The sequence below is a fragment of the Lissotriton vulgaris genome, chromosome 5 (genome assembly GCF_964263255.1).
Source record: "Lissotriton vulgaris chromosome 5, aLisVul1.2, whole genome shotgun sequence".
NCBI classification, from domain to species: Eukaryota; Metazoa; Chordata; class Amphibia; order Caudata; family Salamandridae; genus Lissotriton; species Lissotriton vulgaris.
Genome location: NC_141693.1, coordinates 1,449,923,883 through 1,449,947,997, shown reverse-complemented (window position 1 = coordinate 1,449,947,997; position 24,115 = coordinate 1,449,923,883). Strand labels below are relative to the sequence as shown.

The following is a 24,115-nucleotide window of genomic DNA, read 5'->3' as shown; positions in this document are numbered from 1 at the left end:
TCCTTGTTCCAGTAACCCAAGTAGAGAGAAGGGTCCTCCATTGAAACTCTCGGACTATATTTGCGATTAGTATGTAAACCTGCAACGCTTTGCTATTCTATGTTCATGCAATGTATATTATGTTACTCTCTCTCTCTCCACCTCTCACCTGCGCCCCCTCCCTCCTCTGCTTCACAGCCCCACTCCTCGCTCCCCAAGGCCAAGGGGGGAGATGTGTTGCGATCTGTATACATATGTCCAACAACGGACACCGTAGTTATCGTCTTCCCTTGTCACCAGCTGTCAGTTCTAGAATTTATGTTGACAGTTGGTGACCGACGGGGCTGTTGTGATCGCCTGAGCTCTGCAATTCAGCGGAGTCTGTGTTAGTTATTCCAATAAAGCGATTCTCCACACTCGCTTCTTTCCGTGCAATTGGAGTCTTCATCTTCATTTCTAAAAATGCCGAGAGCAGAACCTGGTTCACTCGTGCTACCGCCTTCAGTTCTAGCCGCTAGCGAATTCTCGTCCCAGTGCCTTTTAACCGGAATCTACCTTTTTATACCGCCACCGGTCTTCTGAAGGTCACTGCGTATCTGAGTCCTCGCTCAAATAATGACAGCAGAGCTCACGAGAGCCTTGGCTTCGGGCGGGAAGGGCACACTTTTCTGCTTGCGTTCCAAGCCTCTCACTGGCTAATACTAGACCAATACCCTTCCGTTTATTTTAGTGGGACGAAAGCCGCGCCTATGACTCCAAACGCACATGCTCAGAGAGGAAACCGGTACTGATTGGATGTAGAACTGGGGAAGGAAGTGTGAAGTGGTGTTCTGAAGTCTACCGCTGAGTGATTAAGAAGGTAAATTGGGTAAAAAGCACGTTTTTTTTACTTAATTTGCTCATCCGGGCGCGACAGATGATTCCTTAGAGAACACCGAATTGGAAGTTACACACACATCATATTGGGGCAGCAGCAGCTACTTACTTTAGTAACCCTCTGCTGCGCCTCCCAGTCGAAGTAAAACTAGTCTCTCTTTGAACAATAAAGTCCAACACGCACTGAGGTTCAACAGAGATCTCCCGGATAAGGTGTGCAGTTACTGTGCAGCGCTCGGAAATAATCTTTCGGCCCTTCTACATCTTCAATTTGTGACAGCAAAAACAATAGGGATTCTAAAGATGACATATTCTACCAACATGGCGCCCAGTTATGGGACGCTTGTTTGGATTAGTTAACGCTCTAGTCACGTGGAGCGTTGTAGCCTTCTCTCACTTCTGCGGTTACTTACAATATGCAAGGCCGGAAAAAGGGTGTGTTGGTTTGAGTAGTCTTATCCTGCCATAGGCTATCTTTTGACAGCTTGGTGTTTTTTCGTGAGTACGGACTGAGAGCCGGTAGCGAAGCTCGGCCGCTGGAGATCAGCCCCTCACTTCTCTGCATCAAGGGATCAGGTCTCAACCCTGAGCAGGGAAGAAAAGTCCCTTATCCAAGCAGCTCGCGCTTAGGATTGCCTGTGTAGGGAGGGGAATTTACTGAATAGTTGTTGCTCCACTCGGCTGTTCTAAGTGCACGAGGACCCGCGATTATCTGAGTAAGCCCAGGTTTTATTACAAACTGTTGATGTGCGTTGTATTTATTAACATTAATATATTGCTTACTACTTATATGTACTAGTATTCTAAGCACTTGCTTTGTGGTGTATACACCACAACAGTAATTAGTTTTCAGGAAACTATTCAGCCGCCTCACACTGCTCTGTAATTAGCAGGTGGTGGTGTTACCCTTTTTACCATTTGATTTCTCGAAGCAGCCGGAGTTGGTTTGTTATAATTAGGCTTTCCTGTTTTCAGTTTCTATTTTTGGTAAATTCTGGTAGTTTTTTTCAGCGTTTTCAAGTGATTTCAATACTTTAAAAAAAGTGGTTACACATTTTCACGCCATAATAAAACAGAAACAGTGTTTTTCCAGTGTTTATGGAACGTTTTGCTTTTATTATTGCTTGCTTTCTATACTGATAATGCATGGTAGTGTACATACAGTGTATATGAGGTCCAAATAAATTTTTGCAAATCAAACCTATTGTAGTCAACCATACAATACTTCTTCTGTGAGTATTTGGACATGTGCGCTCGCTTTTTCCTTCCCATGTAAACTTTTTTCTGGGAAAAGGCCCTCTCAAAATTGACACTTGAGACGGGCAACAACAAAGAGCCAGTACACAATTTGCTAACTCTGACCACTGACATAGCTTTCCATGCCAATACTGTTGCACTTGAAGATTGCGATTCTCTGGGCAGGTTCTGCAACATTTGCGTTGAACTGGGCGCTTATACCCTCAGAGTTATTAAAGCGGTAAAAAATGAAGCAGCACTTTTGAAACTACAGAGAAAATAGTCAATAGCATTCTTCATTAACTCTGTAGATTGTAAAGATCCTTTTAGCATACCATCTAACTAGTGGCAAGGATCTCTTACAGGAAAGCACTTCAGCTCAGGTATTTATTTTGACAGGTTGACCCACAACTTTTTCATATATGTCGCTGAATCCCTGCTAATACTAACAATATCACTCCAATCTTTGTTGAACTTGGAAAGAACCTTTTTGCAGCAGCATTCCAAGTGACACTGTTTTCCATCCTGCCATGTTTTTACCACTATCCCAGATGCTTGGTGATAGTACTCTTTTCACATATACTTGTTACTTTACCTTGCATTGATTGTTTAAAGAAAAACCAAAGGGGATGATGGACGGAGCGTTGACAATACAAACACTCCCCCCCCCCCCCCCCTGTCAACTGATCTGGGTTTAATCCATCACCGTTCTTTAGCTCACTCCGCCACCCCAGTTCAGACATTGCCATAAGTAGGCAGGGTATGCTCAGACATGAGTCCCTTGCTCACTTTGCCACTGGATTCAAGCAAGCCCGGCTGAAGACAGCTGTAATGCCAGAAACCGGTCCTGGGAAGCTTGATTCCGGTCCAGGGAAGATATGGCTTGGCAGTTCGGGCTGGACTGTTCCCATGAGGCACAGGGTCAGACTGATTTGCATATACCCATGTCTGAACTGGGGTGGCGGAGTGAGCTAAAGAACGGTGATGGATTAAACCCAGATCAGTTGACTGGGGGTGAGTGTTTGTATTGTCAACGCTCCGTCCATCATCCCTTGTGGTTTTTCATTGATTGTTTATAGCCTGAGATGTGGGCAACTCGCCCACCTTCAATACTGACTCACTAGAAAGTAGGGGCTGATATATCAAGGGGTTGTACCTATTACCTGTGGGTAAATGTGATGGCACGTATTTGGAAAGATTCTTCTGAAACCAGCCATTTTACCGATCATTGAAAGAATCAAACTCAGCCAAAATATCAAACATGATTTTGATATTTCCTGATTCTCTACATTTTATAAAACAATTAAACAAGACCTAAAACACGCTTCTAAACCCTGCATCTTTAGACCAAAGACCACAAAACTGAAAAAAGCTAAATGAAGAAGAAACAGTATGTAAAAAGGGGTTCAAAGACAACCAGTAACCAAAGACCCTTTTATGTTGCCCGGCGGTGTCGCCTCTATGACCCACCAATATTAATCAATGAAGAAGCAGGCGCTGGAGACTGGAAGGCAGGAAACGAGGATTTTATTCTCTCCGGAGGAGAACACATCAATTCAGACAGCAAGTATCATCACGAGGTGCTCTAACCACATTTCTGAGGCCTGGCCTCTTATACTAGGGTTTATGACCTTTATTGCACGTAACACATTCTCGCCACATTTTGATATTTGAAAGAACATCCTCGGAATCTCCCCTACAGGCCCGTTCCCACATACATTTACAGTTGAATTCCCCACCCCGGTCACAACAGGTGATGATTGTCACGCAGCAGGGCATTCCGCCGATTCACGGAATGCATGGGGTTGATCGGATCTCATAGGGTGGGGGCTTTGATCGGCTCGAGGGTCTTTTGATGGGGAGGGGAAGCTTCCTACTGTACGGGGTAATAAACAGTATCCGCAGGGCCAGGTGGTGGCCTGGGAATAAGGAAGACAAACAGGGACGCAGGAAAAGGGGGTTTGCATCAAAAGGATCTGAGACCATGAAAGGAATGAAGGGAGGTGTCGCGCTGGGAACAGGATGGGATTCTGTGGCGGAGCTGCGCTGAAGAGGGGTCTATGACCCAAGGCATGAGAGAGCGGGGGGGGTTGTCAGCGTGCGGGGGGATGCTTGCGAGGTTAGGAGAGAGAGAGAGAGAGAGAGAGAGAGAGAGAGAGAGAGAGAGAGAGAGAGAGAGACGCGCTGGCTATCAGCGAGGGGCAGGGAGGCCATGGTGTTTAAAATGGCTGCTGCTTACGCGCAAGGCATGTGAGAGTGGGAATGACCGGTGCGTGGGGGTCTTTCGTGAGGGTGATTCTGATCGTAACGGCGAAAATATGGCGGATGTGCATGACGTAAAGTGTGGCATCGGAAAAAGGCAAGATGGCGTAGATAATGTTCACTAAACTATATTAATTTTCCACAGTCCTCCCTTTAACATTTCCAAGACATCTTGCTGGACTATTTCCTATCTATACCTATTGCAGCGGTCATAAGTAAAGGAGAGGGGACTTAGGCAAATGAACTGTACATAAACATCACATTATAAACATCACATTGAAAAATCTCATCATCTAGTAGGCGGGTTCATCGTTACAGAAAAAGTCATAGTATTGCAATATCAGACTAGAATTATGTAGCGAGGGCGTTGGGTATAGATCATAGATACTTATAGTCATTTGGGATAGGAACTGGTAAGTTATCATATAAGTAAGTCCTTTTTGTACTCGGCGAGAGCATAGTCAGTCCAATGGTGGTTGGGAGAGAAATGAGATATAATAAAAATAAAAATCAGAGTTCACAGTGTCTTTGTCGTCTTCTGTTGGCACTGTTAAGCACCCGGATTAAAATTCGTTCTGTCAACAGGAATGTTCATGTGGATTGAGCTGTTGGAGGTCTGCGGGCAGGGGTACATTTTGTTTTGTTTCGCCAGACCTCATAGGAGAAATGCGTTACGGTTTTGGAGCAGGTGCATTTTCTTCCGTGACCCAGAGCATAGTTATTAGGAGGCAGAGGAAGGATTGTGATGAAAAGTGCGACAGTCTTTGAGTTGTGGGGTCTGTTTGTTTCTTGAGTCTCTGTGGTGGGTATTTCCTGTTGCTTCCATCATCATCGAGGCGTTCAGCAGCGGGTAGAACCACATACTTCGTTCATCTTCTCTTTAGGGGCGACCCTTGGTGGAGTTTTAGGTCACCGTTCTGAGATTAACATAGTTCGTGGTCTACTTAGTCGGAGCTCCCTCCCTTTTGACGCAGGGAATACCCTTCTCTGGATAGCTCAGTAGGATTTGGTGGAACTTGGAAGTTCAGGTGGAAAGGTGTGTGTGTGAACAGTCCTTATGGTAGGTCGGAGGAGGAGGGGATGGAGCAGGGCCAAGTTGGGAACAGATCAGGGGGACGGAGAATTTGAGACAGGCGGGTCCATAACCAGGTTCAGAGAGCGGGGACTTTTTGGCACACGTTGATCATAGAGCAGGGGCTTCAGGTCAGCCCTTTCCTTAGCTTTGTCTGACACAGTGCCTCATCCTGCGACTCCTTACTGCTGTGGTCTCGCCTTGGCCTCCGTCGCTGAGGTTCCACGATCCGCAGTCAGGCCGCGTGCTCCCACATCCGGTCTCTTTCTCCTCCGACAGTGGTACCCTTAAATGAGTTCGAAAAGACAGTCTTTAGAGATTTTGCAGAAGAAGGTAATTACGTAAACCTATTTCTCTCCCAACACCAAGCAACTGGGGTAAACATCCGCTACATTGAGATTTGCAGCCAACATATAAACAATTGATGATGGATTAGCTGGATTTTCTACAACTTCCCTTTGTGGCTAATTCTTTGGTGTTTTTGTTGGTTATTACATTCATTTGTCATGGTACGAGGTCTGGTACCCATTCATTGCATTCGTCTATTACAGTAGATGTCAGTTCTTCTGGTAGAGACCCATTTCCCTAGTACGAATCTTGCAAGGCTAGGCCGGTCTTCAGGGCTTTGTTACCTTACGAAAAAGTGCAACGTGCTATTCACCATAGTCTGATAGGCATCCTTCTGAGGGATGAACATAGGCTAAACGACTCTCCATTACATAAATGCGTCCTATCTTTTAGCTAAACATCCTATTTTCAACAAGGTTTACTGCAACAAGTTCTTTCAGTTTTCGATCTAATTTTAACTTTGCACACATCTTTCTAACTTTCTATATAGATTCTCGCAACTTGGTCACTACAAAGAAACTCGGGGGGGGGCTTGCGATCATTATTAAACTTATCCTTGGGGCGGGTGGGATCTTATGGGAAACGATAGGAACACAGCGAATTGGAGCAAGGGGCGTTTTTCAGATTCTCGTTCAGGGCAGCTGATACCAAACTGGGGGCATTCTGGGAAGACGGGGGTGTCTCGATCATTTCTTACTGCTTGGGGTATGGAGACAATTTGGAATGGGGAAGGTCGCATGACTACAGACACATTTTTATCATAGAAGCCACTGACAAATAGCTCCCTGACTGTGGGTCAAATTCAGGGAACCTTAGTCGTCTTACCTGTCCCTTTTCTTTTGGCCAATTTAAATTTCATCCATATTTAGCAGAAAAGGAGAGGTAGTAACGTGGCATCGATACAGTTTTATTTAGGACGAATTTGTGCAAATACTTGTGGTATTTGGGGCCAATCAGGAGGTGCACCAGGTTCGCCAATTAGGTGCCAGTCGCTAGGAAGAGGTAAAGTGTGGAGGGGTGAAAGGGAGAGAGAGAGAGAGAGAGAGAGAGAGAGGGAAAGAGAGAGAGAGAGAAAGAGAGAGAGAGTAACAATAGGCCAGACAGTACACGTGTGACATGGAGAATGACCGTGTATTGTTTGGGCTATTCAGTGCGTTACCCAACGTTAGTCGTTTCGGGTCTGTGTTAGGATGTAGAAAGCATGCAGTTTTGGGACGGAAGAGCATTAGGTCAGGTACAAAAAGGTCGCGCATTGGGTAGGGCGTCTTTTTGTGTCGTCTTGCAGCGTTAGTCCGTTTTCATGCATCGGACGTGACGCGGCTCCAGATCCCTTACGATGCCCTAATCGGGACTCCAATGTAACCTGCAGAGGAAAAAAAGGAGGAAAAGAAAGGGGGAACAACATTCGAGCACATCAAATGTACGGGCAAGAAAGTCCTTTACTTACCACATACTCGTACTTATCTCCTCGGGATATAATCCTTAGGGTCTTGGTTTCTGAAGTCAAGGGGGCGGGCAGTGTGATAGGTGGTTCATGGGGGTTTCGAAGGTGGCATTATGGATCGTGTGTAGGGAAACGCCAAAAAAGGAATCAGAGGTGTCTAGCGAGAGGTACCCGGTTTTGGAGATGTATCTGGTCATCAGGATCCTTAAATCATTCCCAAAGCTGTGATGTTCTAAGGCATATCAGTTCTTCGGTCAACCCTGTCCCTTAGTATTTTCGACCACCATACCTTTATAACATTTTAACAATCATACCGCATTACTTTACCCATTCTCAGAAGTCGAGGTCCTTCTTCATACGTTAGTTCACACATCTTAGTTGCATATTTTGGAGGCAGCGTATCATACCTTTTGATTCGATCATCAATTCAGGGCCGAACAACCATTTTCCAGATAACCTTAAAAAAGAGCAGAACGGTTGCGCACAGAGAAAACCCTCCCACCAATTCCCACATTCACAAAAGCATGTGATGCCTATTCATAGTTTGGAAAACCTTTATTTGCATAATCGTTCAGTACGTAAAATGTGAGAGTGCAATCATATTCTGGTCGGACATGTCGAAGATGGAAGTACATACAGTAGGGAGGTTATTTCGCGGCACAAGAACATGTTAAAAAAGGCCCAATTAATTATTTGCAAGTAACTAAAAACGTTTCATTGCGTGATGAGGGATCAGGGGCATTTCAGTCCATAAATGGAAACACAGTCAAGCTCATTGTAATCACATTTCCTAGATGTATACCATGGGTGTGCATCATAAGCGACGTTATGTACCAGTTACAATAAATATCAAAATAAATCGTTCATTGAAATCAACATTTTTACGGGACCCCTTTCAAATGTTCGTCAAGCGAACCCTCCTCCCTTTTTCATCAAGTGCGCAAAGGTTCGTATATAAATCTTAGTACATCAAGTTTCATTAGCTAAGGAACACCACGAGGCATCCGTTAGTTCCTATTGATACCGGCGCCATTTTGGGCGAGGCCGGTTTAGTCCGGAAGTAGCATCAGGGGCAAAAAATGTCTCCGACGATTTGGCGGTTGGACCAAGGTCCCTTTCGGCAGTTCAAAAAAAACTGTGCTAACAGAGGGGCTGGTGGTGTGGGCCGTCAATCAAGAGAGGGAGGGGGATAGAGTCTTTCTTACCGGGTCATGTTGATGTTCAGCCGGAACTTACTCGAGTTCGTTAGCCCATAATGTTCCTGGGTGGTTCAGACGGAAGCTGACGCAGACACGAGAGCACCGCCATCTTGTTGCTGTGCCGCGGTTATTTCATTAGTGATCAATGCAGCTGTTCCCCACTGGAAGCCTGAAGGGGCTGAGGGCTCTTGGGACTTTGGTAGAATCTTCAAAGTCGAGGGGATGGTTGTCGATGGTGGGGGCTTACGCCCAGGTGGGCAAGCGCCCGAGTTGCAATTTCGGACAAAGTTACTCCAGAGGCCTAGACCCGCCTTCCGAGGGCCCAGACGCCATTTTGAGATCCTGCGGCAGCCGCCCTCCGTCGTATCTTTCAGGAGTGGAAGAAACTTCTTGTGGCGAAAATGACAGAGCATCATGCTGCTGGAGCAGGACATTTTGGTTCGGGGCGCCAGGATGCAGCAGTGGAGCCTTCATCTGGGGAGGTGAGGGAGGCTTGTCCGTGCCGCCTCCCTCTCCCGGCGCATCCTACGCCGTCCCTTTGAATCAGGGGTGCACATGATGACCACCCTACACCCCTGATTCCGACTCTTGGGGGATCATTGTACATCCGGTGTTATTCAGGTATGCCCGTCGGACATTGTATGTCCTGTGCTGCGAAAATATACCAACCGGACATTGTAATGTTCTGGGCAGCGCAGGTATATGGCCGTCGTCCGGCTGGAGGACATCGGCGCCGGACCAGGGCAGGGAGGCCTCCTACCTGCGGAGGCGGGAGAGGGCTCGTCCGTGTCGCCTCTCCCTCCCCGCCCACCCTGCATCCGTTCGATGGAGGAATTCGTGATGGCCGGACCAGGAGATACGAGGGAGGGGGCCATTTGCATCCGCCCCCTCCCTACTCGCGGCCCGGGGGACGCCATCCCTGGAAGGGCAGTATGGGGAGACCATTTCATTGCCTGCTTTGTGGAGCCTCCGGTACCTTCCCGCCGGTGATCTCCTTTGGTCCATGGCTGCTGGCAGGCCCCGCCCCACACGTGCTATGTGTTTCAGGTGGGCGGGACCATCGAACTGTTACATTTCGAGGACTTCTGGAGTGAGCATAATATGTTTTGTATTTTTCCTATTAGTACAGTTTGTTTTAGAGTGAGTTCTACTAGTTATTCTATTTACCGTTGGTTGTGTGTTTTCTTTACCGTAATTAAATCCTAAGTTATATAATAGACGTTTTTGGCTTCCTTGAGTCCTTTCTCTAACGGGGGTTGTTTACACTGGCCTATAATTGTGTTTGTTTTTCAGAGTGGGGGGGAGCAACAGAGAGCAATCAGTCCCAGAACTCTAACATGTCGTTAAAATTGGTCTGACGAAACCTATGCCATCGAGCATAATCAAATGGGGTGGTTCTATCTGTTCCGTCTGCACTAGTCTGATTGGGTTTTATCTCGCGCCTTTTCCCTTTCTGCCGGCCTGTTCTTTCTGTCGACCCTTCGTTCTTACCTATGCTCTGCAGAGTCGGGCATTGGGCTTTCCAGTGCCCGAGACGTCTACAGAAAGCACATTGGTTTTGGTTTAAATCTGTTCGTCCTGTGCATAGTGTCGGGGGATTACTTTCGGGTTGTCGCGTCCCGGGGTTGTCCTGTCGACACATCCCTTTATACCGTTCCCTATTCATGTCTACTCCTCGGAGTTGTGCCATCGCTGGCCCTTCCCTTTGCTTACTAGACGTTTGGAGGGTCGTCCGCCGTGTCCCTTCACCTTTTCTGAATTCGTCGCTTTCCCTTCGTCGTGTGGCTTCTTTGCGCCACATACCGAGACTATCGAGCATAATAGGTGTTGTTTCATTCCTACGAAGGGCTATTTCTACTGTTTCTATTTTGTCAAGATCGAAGGATCCTCTCAGTGGCCACTGACTTTCTCGATCCCTTTTCGTATATTTATGCCACAGCTCACTATAGGCTATAGCAATCAATCCATGCTTCATGAACATGTCCTTATTAGGGGTGCCTTCCAGCGGAGCCGGATGGTTCACCTCTAATAAGCGGTCCGGGCTAAACAGGCTACTAACCAGGGGGGAGAAGACAGGCATGACGGATCACAATGGGATAATAGTCAGCACTACCTATCTTATCACTGCTTGCAAAGACTAGACAGAATATTTCTATTCTACGTTGTTTGCAGGTAGTGAATACCTCATGAACCAATCTTGAGCAATCAATGTTAGGTCAAAAATAAAAAATCAATATGGTCAATGGGGAGAATAAGTAGGCTCGCAAAGGTCCGCGTCACCTACCCTTTCACTGTCTGCAAAGAGGGGACCTAATCTTCCCTGTTTGCAGACAGAGAGTCTCCAGAAAACAATCTATAACAGTTAATCAATGGGGGAGGGGCAATTGTTCAGAGGGGGAGAAAGATAGGTCCGACGGATGCGTACCTATCCTTCGCGGTTTATAAAGGGAGAGCCTGTTGTTTCTCCGTTTGCAGACAGCGAATCTCCAAATAAATTAACAAAAAGTAATACTAGTATTTTCTCATCAATTATCAATCACTTTCAATTATCAATCACTTTCGCAATTCGTCGTGTTTACACGACCTTACCCGGACCGCATGGATAGTTTCTTGTCTTCCGAATCCACCGCCCGAGCGTCCTCTTCTCTTCGTAATCCACGTGGCACTCCTGATGGTTCCCAGTCAGGACCGCAGATCACTCGGGAGAGGTCTGTTCGGAACCAGTGAAGTTCGGATGATCGGCTGTCAGACGAGGGTCTATCGGACAGGGTACCTTCCGATCGTTGCAGTCGTTCACTCTGTCGTCAGGACCTCTCCCACTGGATCCACGAGTCGCTGATGGGCCCTACGTTGGGCGCCAATTGTAAAAAGGGGTTCAAAGACAACCAGTAACCAAAGACCCTTTTATGTTGCCCGGCGGTGTCGCCTCTATGACCCACCAATATTAATCAATGAAGAAGCAGGCGCTGGAGACTGGAAGGCAGGAAACGAGGATTTTATTCTCTCCGGAGGAGAACACATCAATTCAGACAGCAAGTATCATCACGAGGTGCTCTAACCACATTTCTGAGGCCTGGCCTCTTATACTAGGGTTTATGACCTTTATTGCACGTAACACATTCTCGCCACATTTTGATATTTGAAAGAACATCCTCGGAATCTCCCCTACAGGCCCGTTCCCACATACATTTACAGTTGAATTCCCCACCCCGGTCACAACAGGTGATGATTGTCACGCAGCAGGGCATTCCGCCGATTTACGGAATGCATGGGGTTGATCGGATCTCATAGGGTGGGGGCTTTGATCGGCTCGAGGGTCTTTTGATGGGGAGGGGAAGCTTCCTACTGTACGGGGTAATAAACAGTATCCGCAGGGCCAGGTGGTGGCCTGGGAATAAGGAAGACAAACAGGGACGCAGGAAAAGGGGGTTTGCATCAAAAGGATCTGAGACCATGAAAGGAATGAAGGGAGGTGTCGCGCTGGGAACAGGATGGGATTCTGTGGCGGAGCTGCGCTGAAGAGGGGTCTATGACCCAAGGCATGAGAGAGCGGGGGGGGGTTGTCAGCGTGCGGGGGGATGCTTGCGAGGTTAGGAGAGAGAGAGAGAGAGAGAGAGAGAGAGAGAGTGTGAGAGAGAGAGAGAGAGAGAGAGAGAGAGACGCGCTGGCTATCAGCGAGGGGCAGGGAGGCCATGGTGTTTAAAATGGCTGCTGCTTACGCGCAAGGCATGTGAGAGTGGGAATGACCGGTGCGTGGGGGTCTTTCGTGAGGGTGATTCTGATCGTAACGGCGAAAATATGGCGGATGTGCATGACGTAAAGTGTGGCATCGGAAAAAGGCAAGATGGCGTAGATAATGTTCACTAAACTATATTAATTTTCCACAAGTACTTCTAAACAACAAAACTCAAGCAGAATAATGTTAGCCCAGTCTTTCTTGCTGCTAGCTGGTATATCAAAGTTACATTGTATTGGCCCTTACAGGAAGAAGCAAAATGACTCTTTCACTCTACTTTTCCTTTCTTTGAATGGCATTTAGTTTGTGGTTATGTAGGTGTTTTTTCGGTGTTTATATGTTTTCACAGGTGAGGGCTATTTCCCTTTCAGTGGGGTTTTATCAGTTAAATTAGGCCTAAACATAAAACCGGAAAGCCTAGTTATAATGTTACTACTTACTGTAATGAGTCGCATGGTAGCTAGCACGTGACTCGTGTTCACCATGTCTTTTTTGCTCAGGCATTCCAGAGTGTGGCTGTTCGGTTGTGGAGAATTCTATGCAATGCCAGTATTGGCGTTGGATTCTTTACAGCTGGATGGCTCCGGTCGTGGGTGCAACTATTTCTGATTAAACCTGCATTTATATCAACTCTAACCTCGTTATTCTACAATAACTTGGTGACGAGCGGGATCTCCTTCCGCACCCACTGCCAAGAGCCAATCTCACTAATTTATGAGAATCGCTGAGAATACAGAAGATGAAATTAAAATGAAACACTATTATGAGGAAGGAGAAGACAATGCAAAGATAAGTGAATAGTGACATGCAGGGCTCAAGTCCTAGAAAAAGAAGTGAGGGGGACGCGTTCACCGGAAGTGACATCACGATAGGAAGTGACGTCACGAAAGGTGCCGAGCGCCTCGTCTCAGAGAGGCCAAAGACTGAAGTCCAGCTTTTTGGCAGGGGGGATGGTGTTCCCCCCCCCCCCCCCACCTCCCCTATACAATAAGTGGGGGGACGCTGTCCACCCGCGGGGGACGCCGTCCACCCGCGTGGTACCCCGACTCGAGCCCTGACACACATCTTCCCCTTTTACGGAGCAAAAACAGAACAAGAAAATGCAAGAAACAAACCCTGGTTTCAATAAAAGATACAATTTTTACATATTAGAGGCTGAAGGAGAACAAGATATTGCAAGCAAAACACTTAAATGAGGAAGAAAAAGTCAGACTAAAGCATAATTATATGCAACTCCGTTATCAGCGTTGAATACTTCACAGCTGGATGGCTCCGGTTGTGGGTGCGACTATTTTTGAATAAACCTGCATTTATATAAACTGACAGGTCTGACAAGCTTGTTGTCAGACCCGTTTACTGAACCATCCAAGTAGCGTATATTTTTACGTGAAAGATGAGGTGTTGCCATTTAGATGTGTCTGTGTTCTTTCTGCACTTTTCCTGTGCTTGGCGGTGTTATTTATGTTGGCAAGATGGTAGGGGTCTTTCAGTTTGCTGCTGATATTTACTATGATCTTTTCGGAAGTCTGCAAATTAAGTACTTTCAAGTTAGGTAACAGCCACACAATATTGCTTGCAGTACATAAAAAGTAAAGAAGTGCACTATAATGAGCTATTGTTATGTGGCGTGTTCTACATTCTCGTATTATATATATGTTGTATTGTTCTGTATGCAGTTCTGTGATGTTATGTTGTGCTTTGTGCTGTTATGATTTGCTGTATTAAGTTGTTATGACACATGTTGCCATGGAGCGTGGTTTTAAGCATACTCGCTGGACAAAACTGTAGACTGCTTTGACTTGCAACTCCAAGCCTATAAGAAATTGATAGGGGAGGCCAAATCTACCTACTTTTTAAAGTCTAAAAACAAAACCAAAGTAATATTTGACATGGTTACTGAACTCTGTAAACCAGACCTCTCAAATGCTCTGCTGGTCCCTACTCAAAAATTGTAGTATGACTAGGACTCTTTTATCATCATCTGAAAATTCAGATGATAGATGATAGCATCCTCCGCAGCCCTCTTTCCAGTGATATCCCCTTAGACGATATAAACCCTATAAGACTGATAGAGTGATAGTTAGCGGGGAGGAGCGGAGATCCCTTTTTATAAATTAGTAAGATATAAACTCACTAAAATTCCCCGCTGCATTGTTACAGGCCAGGCAACCCAAATTAGATGAACCCGCCCACTCGTTCGATCGTTTCTTTAGCGTTGCCGTTCCACCGTTCCAGTCCCAATTCCATCCTTTGAAACAGGAGGTGCCGCGAGGTTCCTCGCTGAGTCCCACGTTGTTTAATCTATACGTGAGACCGCTGGCTGAGGTCGTCAAGCAATGGGGCATGACCATGGTCTCATATGCCGACGACACTCAGCTAGCGGTTACGATCAGCGGGGATGCGGACCGGGATGCCCCCAGGTTTCAGAGTGGACTTAGGGCGGTGGCGAGCTGGATGAAGAACAACTGTCTCCAGCTCAACGCAAAGAAAACGGAGATCATGATCGTCGGTAGGAGGTCGGAATTATGGGGGGACAGGTGGTGGCCTTCGGAGCTGGGGCCGGCCCCCCTTCCGGTCACAGAATTAAAGAACTAGGAGTATGGATGGATCCCTCCCTCAGTTTTGTGGGCCATACGAAGAAAACCGCGGCCTGTTGCTTTGGTATCCTACGGTCGCTGCGTCCCGTCCTGAAGTTTTTTGACCATCACACCAGGCAGCTGATAGTCCAGGCTACAGTGTTATCACGCCTGGACTATGCCAGCTCTCTTCTGGTAGTGACCAATCTGGCTGAGGTTACCCGCCTCCAACGCGCTCAGAATGCCGCGGCGAGAGCCATTGTTGGCTTACCCCGAACATGTTCAGTTTCCGGCACATTGAGATCACTGCATTGGTTGCCTATCAGGGCAAGAATCCAGTTTAAAGTGCTGTGTTTGACGTTCAAGATTTTGAGGGGTGGGGGTCCTCAAATTCTTGCGGACCTTCTGTCCTGGTATGTGCCTACCCGGTCCCTGAGATCTTTGGGCCAAGCACTTACTGTGATCCCCCGATACAGGCTGTGTTGGGTCGGTGGCCAATCCTTCCGGGTCAGAGCGGCCGAGCTCTGGAACTCTCTTCCAGTAGAGATGCGGTTGCTAGATGATCTTTTAGCTTTTCGCAAAGCTTTAAAAACTTTTTTGTTTTAATAATTCGCCTTTGTCTCTCTTTCTGTTGTGTTCCCTGTTGGTGTTGCATATTACCTGCCATGCGCCAGGACGCCCCTTAGCTGGGGTAGCTGTGCGCAATACAAAAGTATGTAAAATAACATGACATAACACTCAACGGGAGCACCCCATGTCTGAACTGCAAATCTAAGTTCTTGGGGAGTACCAACTGGATGTCATCCAGTACAGGTTCTAGTCTGTACTAATCTTTAAATTCTAGAAACCCTAAGGTCAGTGATCCAGACATAGACCTCCCCTGTATCTAGGCAAGTTTATGCTCCCTATATCTCTATCAGGTCCTTCCTTGATGTTGTGGGGCAGATTTCTTCTGCATTGTTCCACAGGTTTCCCCTACCCATGGCCACAAAAGTTTTCTTAATGAAAGCCAGCCATGGTAGTTTGCCCACACACTGTAGACTCAGTACTTCACTCAGCTCTTCCCTGTATGCAGCCAAATCCGGAGTGCTCCACAGACCTCGTCAAAATAGAAGAGGCCTGGAAGCGGCTTCGTCTGCGATTGGTCTGATCCCATTCGGAGAGTAGTAAGTGGGGAGCTTGGGGGAAGACCCACTAATTGCCTAGCAAAAGCGTTCTCAATTTTTGATATAGAGCCAGATGGACAATGATCCCAGATTTCAGCACCATACAGAGCTGCACCTCTAGCTTGGACATTTTTAATTTCCACCCCCGGACTAACAAATGTCTGGGTACAGCTCCTATATACCTTAGTCAGTCCCCCCTGTTGTCTGGGTCAACTTTAAACTTGCTTTCTTCATTTGCGCACCCCAGTCCATTTTTTCGGTGATTGTGATACCAAGATTTTCATAAGTGGACACCCTCGCTAGGGGTTTCCCATCTAGGCATGGATTTGTCCGCGTGCAATTACTTGCATTGAATACCATGTACTTATTTTTTTGTAAGTTGATCTCCAAACCCTGATTTTTACAAAAAATATTAAAAATGTCTAGGGCCCTCTGAATTCCCTTGGGTGATTTTGATAGCAGGAGGGTGTCGTCGGAGAACATCATGGCATGTATTTTACGGTTCGCCAGCTTAGGGGTATCAATATCCTTCCCTGCAATCAGCCACTCAACTAAGCCATTAATAAAAAGGCAAAAAAAAAGGCCCAGGATGTAAGCATGGCGTACACCTCTTGCTACGGGTATGGGGGCTGTGAGTTCACCATTTGGCTCCACGGAGGTGGACGCGGCATACACACTGCTGGAATCGAGTTAGAAAGAACTAACGACAATCCCATTGACGAAGGCCACCGGCTGAAATGCATTGGGAGTAAAAGCTTGAAAGAATGTTAAACCAAGCACCAGGAATGATGCATTCTGGGAATTGAAGTTTCTTTTGAGAGAATTGTTTGTGATGAGAACAACAATATTAAAAAGTTCTTGAACTAAAGGATCCATGTAACGGAGTTCAGTTATTGAACAGTTGAAACCTTTCGCAATGACTGACCCTGTGCCCGGGGGACATCACCCACTTACGCGGGGGATGCAAATGAAGTTCACCATTTTTGCCATACCTAATTTGGGCAAAATTGCCCTAATGGAATCGTTTCAGCTTGTGGTAGAGGTATGCTGGAACCCCCATATCCAATAAAATTGTCCATTGTTTTTCCCTCTGTACCGGGTCGATTGCAGATTTTAGGTTGACAAATATTAAATTGAGGATGCCACCCTCTGTACATGCAGATTTCCAATGTAGTAATTGTAACGCAAACATTTGTTCTATTGTAGACATCTTCGCTTTGAACCTGGCTGGGAGGGGGCTAAGGACAATGTGCTCCTCCATCCAGCTCTGGAGTCGCCCCAAGAGTACGCAAGCAAATCTTTTTTGGCTTACGTCTATAAAACTGATAGGGTGATAGTTCGCAGGGAGGAACAGGGATCCCTTTTTATAAATTAGTAAGATATAAACCCAATAAAACTCTCAGCATTTCAGGCAATCACCAAAGATGAGCTCTTGAAGCTGATGACCAAGGTTAAATCTGCCTCCCCTAATGATATTTGCCCTCCTTGAATCCAAAATCTATCTTCTCAGGTTTTACTGAGCCAGCGATCTCTCTGCTCAATCTATCCTTAAGTCAGACCATGTTCCCCCCTACGTTTAAGGAAGCAGTAGTCGTTCCTTTGTTAAAAAAATCTTGGGAAGATTCATTGGCTTTAAGAACTATCTCCCCATCTCGGTACTTACTTACCTAGCCAAGATATTGGAGGCACACATCGCCCAACATCTCTGCTCTTTTTTCTTTTTTTTTAGAAGACTTCCTTCCTAAACTCATCAGGTGGGTTTTTGACCTGCTCATGCTACAAAATCTGTCATAATTTCCACAGTTGATGATACGAGAGACCAAGCAGACAAAGGATGGGCCCAGGCATTAGTTCTTTGGGGCTCAACAGTTTGCCTTTGACATGGCGGTTCATGTCATCCTAATTGATTGATTGTGTCAAGGCCGCTCGTTTGCAGGGATTAGCATTAGATTGGTTGATATCCTTCCTCTCAAACTAATTTCAGACAGTCTGCCTCTTTCCCTTCAGTTCTTCCAAGGCCAGGCTTGATTGGGCAGTACCTCAGGGCTTCGTCAATCTCTACGTCCGCCCGTTGGTACATATTCTACAGAGGCGAAGGGTGAAAATATATAACTACACTGACGACATGCAGCTAGTCTTCAACGTTGATGACTCACTGAAATCTATAGTTTTTTCAGAGCACTATGCTCTGCATCCATGACTGGATAAACTGTTATCAGCTGAAGCTGAATTCAGATAAAACTGAGATTGTGATGACCAAAAAGAAACTGCATAGTTGGAAACCCTCTATCTGGCCATTGGAGATGGGTGCCCCTTCTATCCCCAAAACAGCAGTTAAAAACCTCAGGAATCTAGTTGATGAAGATCTCTCACTGAAGCCCCAGATAGGCGCAGTGACGTCTTGTTTTGTTCAACTTTGAAAAGTAAAAACAATTAGCAAATACTTTTCCATCGAGGCCACCATCCAGATAATTATTGCCCTTGTCATGTCACAAAGTCACCATGCTAACTGCCTGTATGTAAATGGGCCTTCCAAAGAGTTTAAGTCAGAGGCTCCAGTTGGTCCAATTCCAAGCAGCTAGATTGGTCTGGCATCAGCCTAGATTCTGCCACACCAGACCTCTGCTGGTAAAATTACCCTGGGTTCCAGTCGCTCAGAGAACCCTTTTCAAAACTGGGTGTATTATTTTCAACCCTCGATTTGGCAAAAGCCCAGCTTTTGTGACCTCAAGAATCCGGGAATACACCCCCAAGGGGAATCTGAGTTCAGCGCTCTAAAATCTATTAGAGGTCGATAAGTTTAACAGGAAGAAATTGGGTGGAGGTAGGTTTTCACTGCTCACCCCAGGCATCTGGAATTCCTTTCCCCCTGACATCAGAGCCACAACTCACTATACAAGTTTTAGCTCTTTGTTAAAAACCTGGCACTTTAGACATGCGAATGGTTAAGATTTGAGTCTCTCTTGCCTCAGTGTTTTCTGTGCCATGAAACCTTTTGGTGTACATGCACTTTATAAATATGCTATAACATAACATGTTATGTGCTGTAATCAGGGGCCACTATTCAAAAATCTTTATTCGATTCAAGGAATCATCAAAGCTTAAAAAACAAAAATCTTTATACACATTGCAATTTTCATTGCTCTGATACAAACGTAAAACGATGTTTCAATTACAAGGAACTAAAATTCATGACATGTATGCAGTTTAAATTTTCTCCTTTTGGTCTTGGCTCTAATACACACGATTTAATTGAAGTTCTTGCCAACACAGCACAAAGATAACTTATTCAATTGGCGTGTGCGGGACGAGCTTGGGATCCACTACTGGGGTCAATTTGAATGATTAGTGTGTTTATCGTAGTGCACTTTTTTCTTCCGTATTTTTCTTTTTACCTTTTTCATGTAATTTGGTGGTGTGCTATTCCATCAAAGGCGCTAGGTCTGTCAGAGCTTAGGAACGTGAATTATGCTTTGAAGTGCCCATACGTATGCAAGACTGAACGTAAGGTAAAAATTTGGATCACCGAACATAAAAGCAATATCAGAACAAAAAATGTAAAGTCCCCCATAGCAATGCATTAGCAACAAATAGTACACAACATCTCTCAACTACACTTTACATTCTTGGAGGCAGTAAAACATCGAACTGATGTGGATCCACAGTAACAATTGCTTAGATCCGAGTTCTTTTGGATAAAAAAATTAAATACGATGCAGCCACAAGACTGAGTGACCGAATAGAGTTAGCATTTTTTTTGTAATAGGAGAGATCTGCTAACATCAGTGGTTTTGAGCATTACGAACAGTTATGTAATCGAATAGAGTTAGCATGTTTTTGATAATGGGACAGATCTGCTAATACTAGTGTTTCAGGACATCAAGAACAGTCAGGTAACCGAGGAGTTTAGTGTGCGATAACCTCAACATTTGCTCCATTATCTGAGATAATGTGTTAAATTATTTTCAGCAAGGAAAGTTTTTCACCTTTTATGTTTTTTAAATAATCTCTTCAAGCTATCTGTTATGCTATGTTTCTTTTACAATTCAATGTTGACAACTTTATTTGCATTCACATCAGCGTAAGCAGGAGGTAACCTCACTAGTATTTCTCACGCCATTGCGTTAATTTATGTTAATGATACTCTGGAGATTCACGGAACTCACATATTTCGGTTCGCAGAAAGCTCACATATTTCGGTTCGCAGAAAGCAGAGCACTGGTGTACCACGGGTGAGCAGACAGCTTTTTAAGGTTCTGTATCACATTGACGTTTTTTTCTTTATTCGCATGATGCGTTAAAAGCACATTGCACGCACTGATGGGCGTTCAGAGAGGAGGCTTTTCAACCACTGGTTATGTTTTGCATCGTTTATATCAGACTCAGTGTAATACTCCGAGTGTACACTGTCTTTTAAGAATTGGACATGTTCACTGTTTTTCGTTTCATTTAAGTACTGCATGTTTCATATGTTACAGCATGACAGTCCGATTTCTTGCGCACTAATGTTTTGCATGCGAAGGAACAGCTTCACGGCACTTTGAGCTTCACTAATCTTGTTTTTGAACCTTCACAACATGGATTGTAAGTCGAATCGGCATTATCGTAACGGGATTCACTTTTACATTTTCAATTATATAGAAAGATTATGATGTTATAGTACACTGCATGAAGTAGTCAGGACTGAACGGGCACCTTTCTTTATTTCATTTTCAGAGACCCCTGATGAAGGGTCATTCTCGACCCAAAATGCATTTGTTACGATGGAAGAGTCCATTGAATCGCATATTCTGTTCAATGCAATGATGCAATACAAAAAGATGTATTAAAATCAAGATTTGTTTTTGATAATCAACTTTATTCAGTATTTTAAAACAGCAAAGAAAATTCATTGGCAGCAGCTCACAAATCAACATACACAATGGATCAAAATCAGCAGTGCATATGGGTAGGGTCAGTCCACTCCAGTCCAACATTACAGCTTGTGTGGTAGTAATATCAACTCTTAAAGCAGTTTGTGTACCTGGGTTCACGGCGGGATCATATTGAACCACTTCCCCCATATTTTAGGAAACAGATCTGGAGAACCCCGGGATTCAAATAGGGCCTCCTCTTGGGCGCCGCACCAGTCCACCCCCCTCCTCCATCCCCCCCCCCACTGTGGGTGCCACTGTGCGTGACCAGTGTCGCGCTGTGTCTCTTTTGGCTACTGCCACCGCCTTTCCTAATAGGCGTTTATCCAACCTAGAGCCGCCCAGACCATCGAAGATCCCCAACAGCATTCGCAGCGAGTCATGAGGGACCTCCCAACCCAGGGCCTGTGAAAGCGCCTGCTCCACTCCTTTCCAAAACCTCTCCAGCACCGGGCATAGCCACACCATGTGGTACAAATCGGCCAGGGATTGTCCACATCTCGGGCAGTTTGGGGAGGGTCTCAATCAGGCTCGGAAAAGCCTCTCTGGGGTGAGGTAAGCCGTGTGTAGATGGTATGTCTGCACCAGACGCAGCTTGGATGATGTGGTCAGGGTACGTGGGGCCATTAGGGCGTCCCTCCAATCGGTCTCTTCTAGGGGTCCCACCCATCCCTCCCAGTGGGTGCGCAGCTGATCTAGGGACGAAGGGCTAATATTTACGAGGGAGCGGTGGATTCGGGATACTCCTCCCCTACCCAGGTTCCCCATCATCACTGGGGCCTCTAGCGGGCTGAACTCTGGGAGAGTGGTTGGTATGGGGAGGTGTGCATGAATAGAGTGGCGCAGCTGCATCTAAAATGCTGGGCGTGGGGAAGGGCGTGACGCTGTTGCAAGTCAGCAAAGGCTCAGATGTGGTCCCCCACCCAGACATCTCCAAGGACTGACACCCCAACTAGGTCCCAACTACGGAATACGCTTAAGGACGATACCTCCCACAGCCAGTTGCCATGCCAGAGTGGCGCCTGGCGAGAAAGTTTGCAGTCCCACCCTGTGTGGGGCAGGGCGGCATGAAACCACATTGGTCCGGGATGACCAGGTCTTGTAGAAGGGGTTTAAGCCTCTGGGCCAGTATCGTGGCGAAGTGCTTAATCTCTGTGTTAATAAGGGAGATTGGACAGAAGTCTGCACAGTTCGTGGAAGGCGGGTGGGTCTTGAGGGTGACCACGATCGTGGCCAGGTCCGATTCGGGGGGGAAGGAGCCATTTTCCACCACATGATGAAAGAGGCCCAGCAGTTGGGGAGCCAGAATATCCCGGCAGGCGGCGTAGTACTCCTGTGGGAACCCGCCCAGACCAGGTGTCCTGCCGGGGTTCAGGAGGGGGATCCTCCAGCACTTCGTCCAAGGTGAATGGTTTTTCCAGAGCCTCCGCAGTTGCAGGTGCAAGAGCAGGGAGTCGAGCACCGGCCCTGCCCAGGAGTGAAGTTAGAGGCGCGTCAGCGGGGCGCGCCGCATAGAGACAAGTGTAAAAGTCCGCAAAGGTTCCAGCTATGGCCTCGGAGGTTACCTGGAGGGTGCCATCTGGTGCACGGACCTCCGGAATAATGCGGTGGATCTTGGGGTAGGAGACCAAGTTATGGAGGAGTTTACTGTTTTTATCACCCCAGCCGTAAATCCGCGCCACCGACGACCGCCACAGCTGTTGAGCCGAGTCTAGTGAGATCTGGCGGAGCTCTTCTCTGGGTATCGCCAATTGCCGGGTGGGGATCCTCTCTACCAGCGGCGGCTTGTTCAGCCTCCAGCCGGGTGACTTGGGACTCCAATTCCGTGAGCCTGGTCAGCTGGTCCGTTCGTTTGGCGTGGACAAGCTCCCTCGCCCCCTCGCCACCCCGCGAATCGCCGCCTTGCTGGCCTCCCAAAGGGTCCCTGGTGAAGGAACCAAACCCTCGTTGGCGGAGAAAAAGTGGGTTAGATCCTGTCCTGGAGCGTCCACCAGCGCCTGGTCTTGTAGGAACCACGCATTGAGACGCAATAGCGCTCGCGTTCCTGCCGGGGCGTAGCCAATTCGGAGGGAGACCGGGGAGTGATCAGACAGTCCCCTAGGCAAGATACTCGTTCCTGAGACCAGATGTCAGTCCGTGGCCGGGAGTAGGTCAATGCGGGAATGGGTGTGATGGGAGGCCGATGTATGAGTGTACTGTGCCTTGCGGGGGTTCCAGACTCGCCAAATATCATAGAGCCCCAGAGCCGAAGCCCAGCTGGACAGGGCCGCTGCAGAGGAGATTCGGGTCGCAGAAGGGGAACCGGTCGTGTCTTGCCGAGGCTGCATCACGGCGTTGAAGTCGCCGCCAACTACCCTGAGGTCGAGTGGAAATGAGGAAAGGACCGGTGTAAGGACCCGGAGCGTGGGGGGAAAGGAGGGCGGGGCGGATGCAGAGATTCAGGATGTTCAGGGGGCAACCCTCCACCATGCCCGATATCGCCACATATCGCCCTTGTGGGTCAGTGTAGGCCTTAACAAGGGTGAAGGGGAGACCTCTCCGGAGCAAGACCGCCACCCCTCGGGACCCGCGTTGAAACCCAGAATGCCAGACCATCGCAAACCTGTAACGGGCCAGGAAGTTGCATTGTGTGCCTAGAAGGTGGGTCTCCTGGAGAAGGAGGACGTCCGCCGGGTGGCGATGTGCCGCTCGAAGAACCGCAGCGCGCTTAATGCGGTCAAGAAAACCGTTGATGTTCCAAGAGAGAACGTGGAGGGGTCTAACCAGAGTGTATGCCATTGGGGGAGGAGGGGACGTGGGAAAGCATGGAATCGCCGGGAGGCGCGCCCTGGAGGGGAGGACCTGCAACGCCATTCCAAGGCAAAGGAAGGTAGTCAAAGTGGGGCACAGGCACCAAGAGTCCAGGTGGGAAATGAGGGAAAGGGGACGACCGCCTGCGGCCATCTCCCGTTGCAACCCGCAGAAGCCCAGAGTAACAAGAGCATCAAGGAGTATGAGGTGTGTGTCAGGAGAGGATATACCCACCACATGACGTCAATAGGAGGAGCTGCAACCAGCCGCCCGCAGGCAGCATCGACTGAGGCCGAGGAGCGGCTGAACAGAACTAAACTAGAAAGCGTCCCGTTGGCGGCTAAAAACAACAAACCAAGGGGAGCCAACCCCCCCCCCCCCCCCCCTCCTAGGTACCCCCCCAACTCCCCCCACCCTACTCTTCGAAACAGGAAGCATCTGTCGCCCTAAAGTACAAACACCCAAAGAAGAAATCCCCCGCTAGGGGAATTACACTAAACTTAAACGGTTAGTTGGGA

The 24,115-nt window shown here is 47.2% G+C and overlaps 1 protein-coding gene across 9 annotated transcripts in view; it reads left to right on the top strand.

Moving 5' to 3' along the window:
* Positions 1–712: 712 nt before the first annotated feature.
* The window catches only part of LOC147712725 (complement decay-accelerating factor-like), a 795,131-nt gene continuing 771,728 nt past the window's right edge, over positions 713–24,115 (top strand). For 4 of the 9 annotated variants that reach the window (XM_086923379.1, XM_086923375.1, XM_086923382.1 and 1 more), the window contains exon 1: positions 713–838. The gene's annotated coding sequence lies outside the window, so the exon portion shown is untranslated. Of the gene's footprint in view, positions 839–1,237; positions 1,572–24,115 lie in introns of those variants that run through there. The other 5 variants (XM_086923380.1, XM_086923374.1, XM_086923378.1 and 2 more) reach the window with 5 other exon arrangements.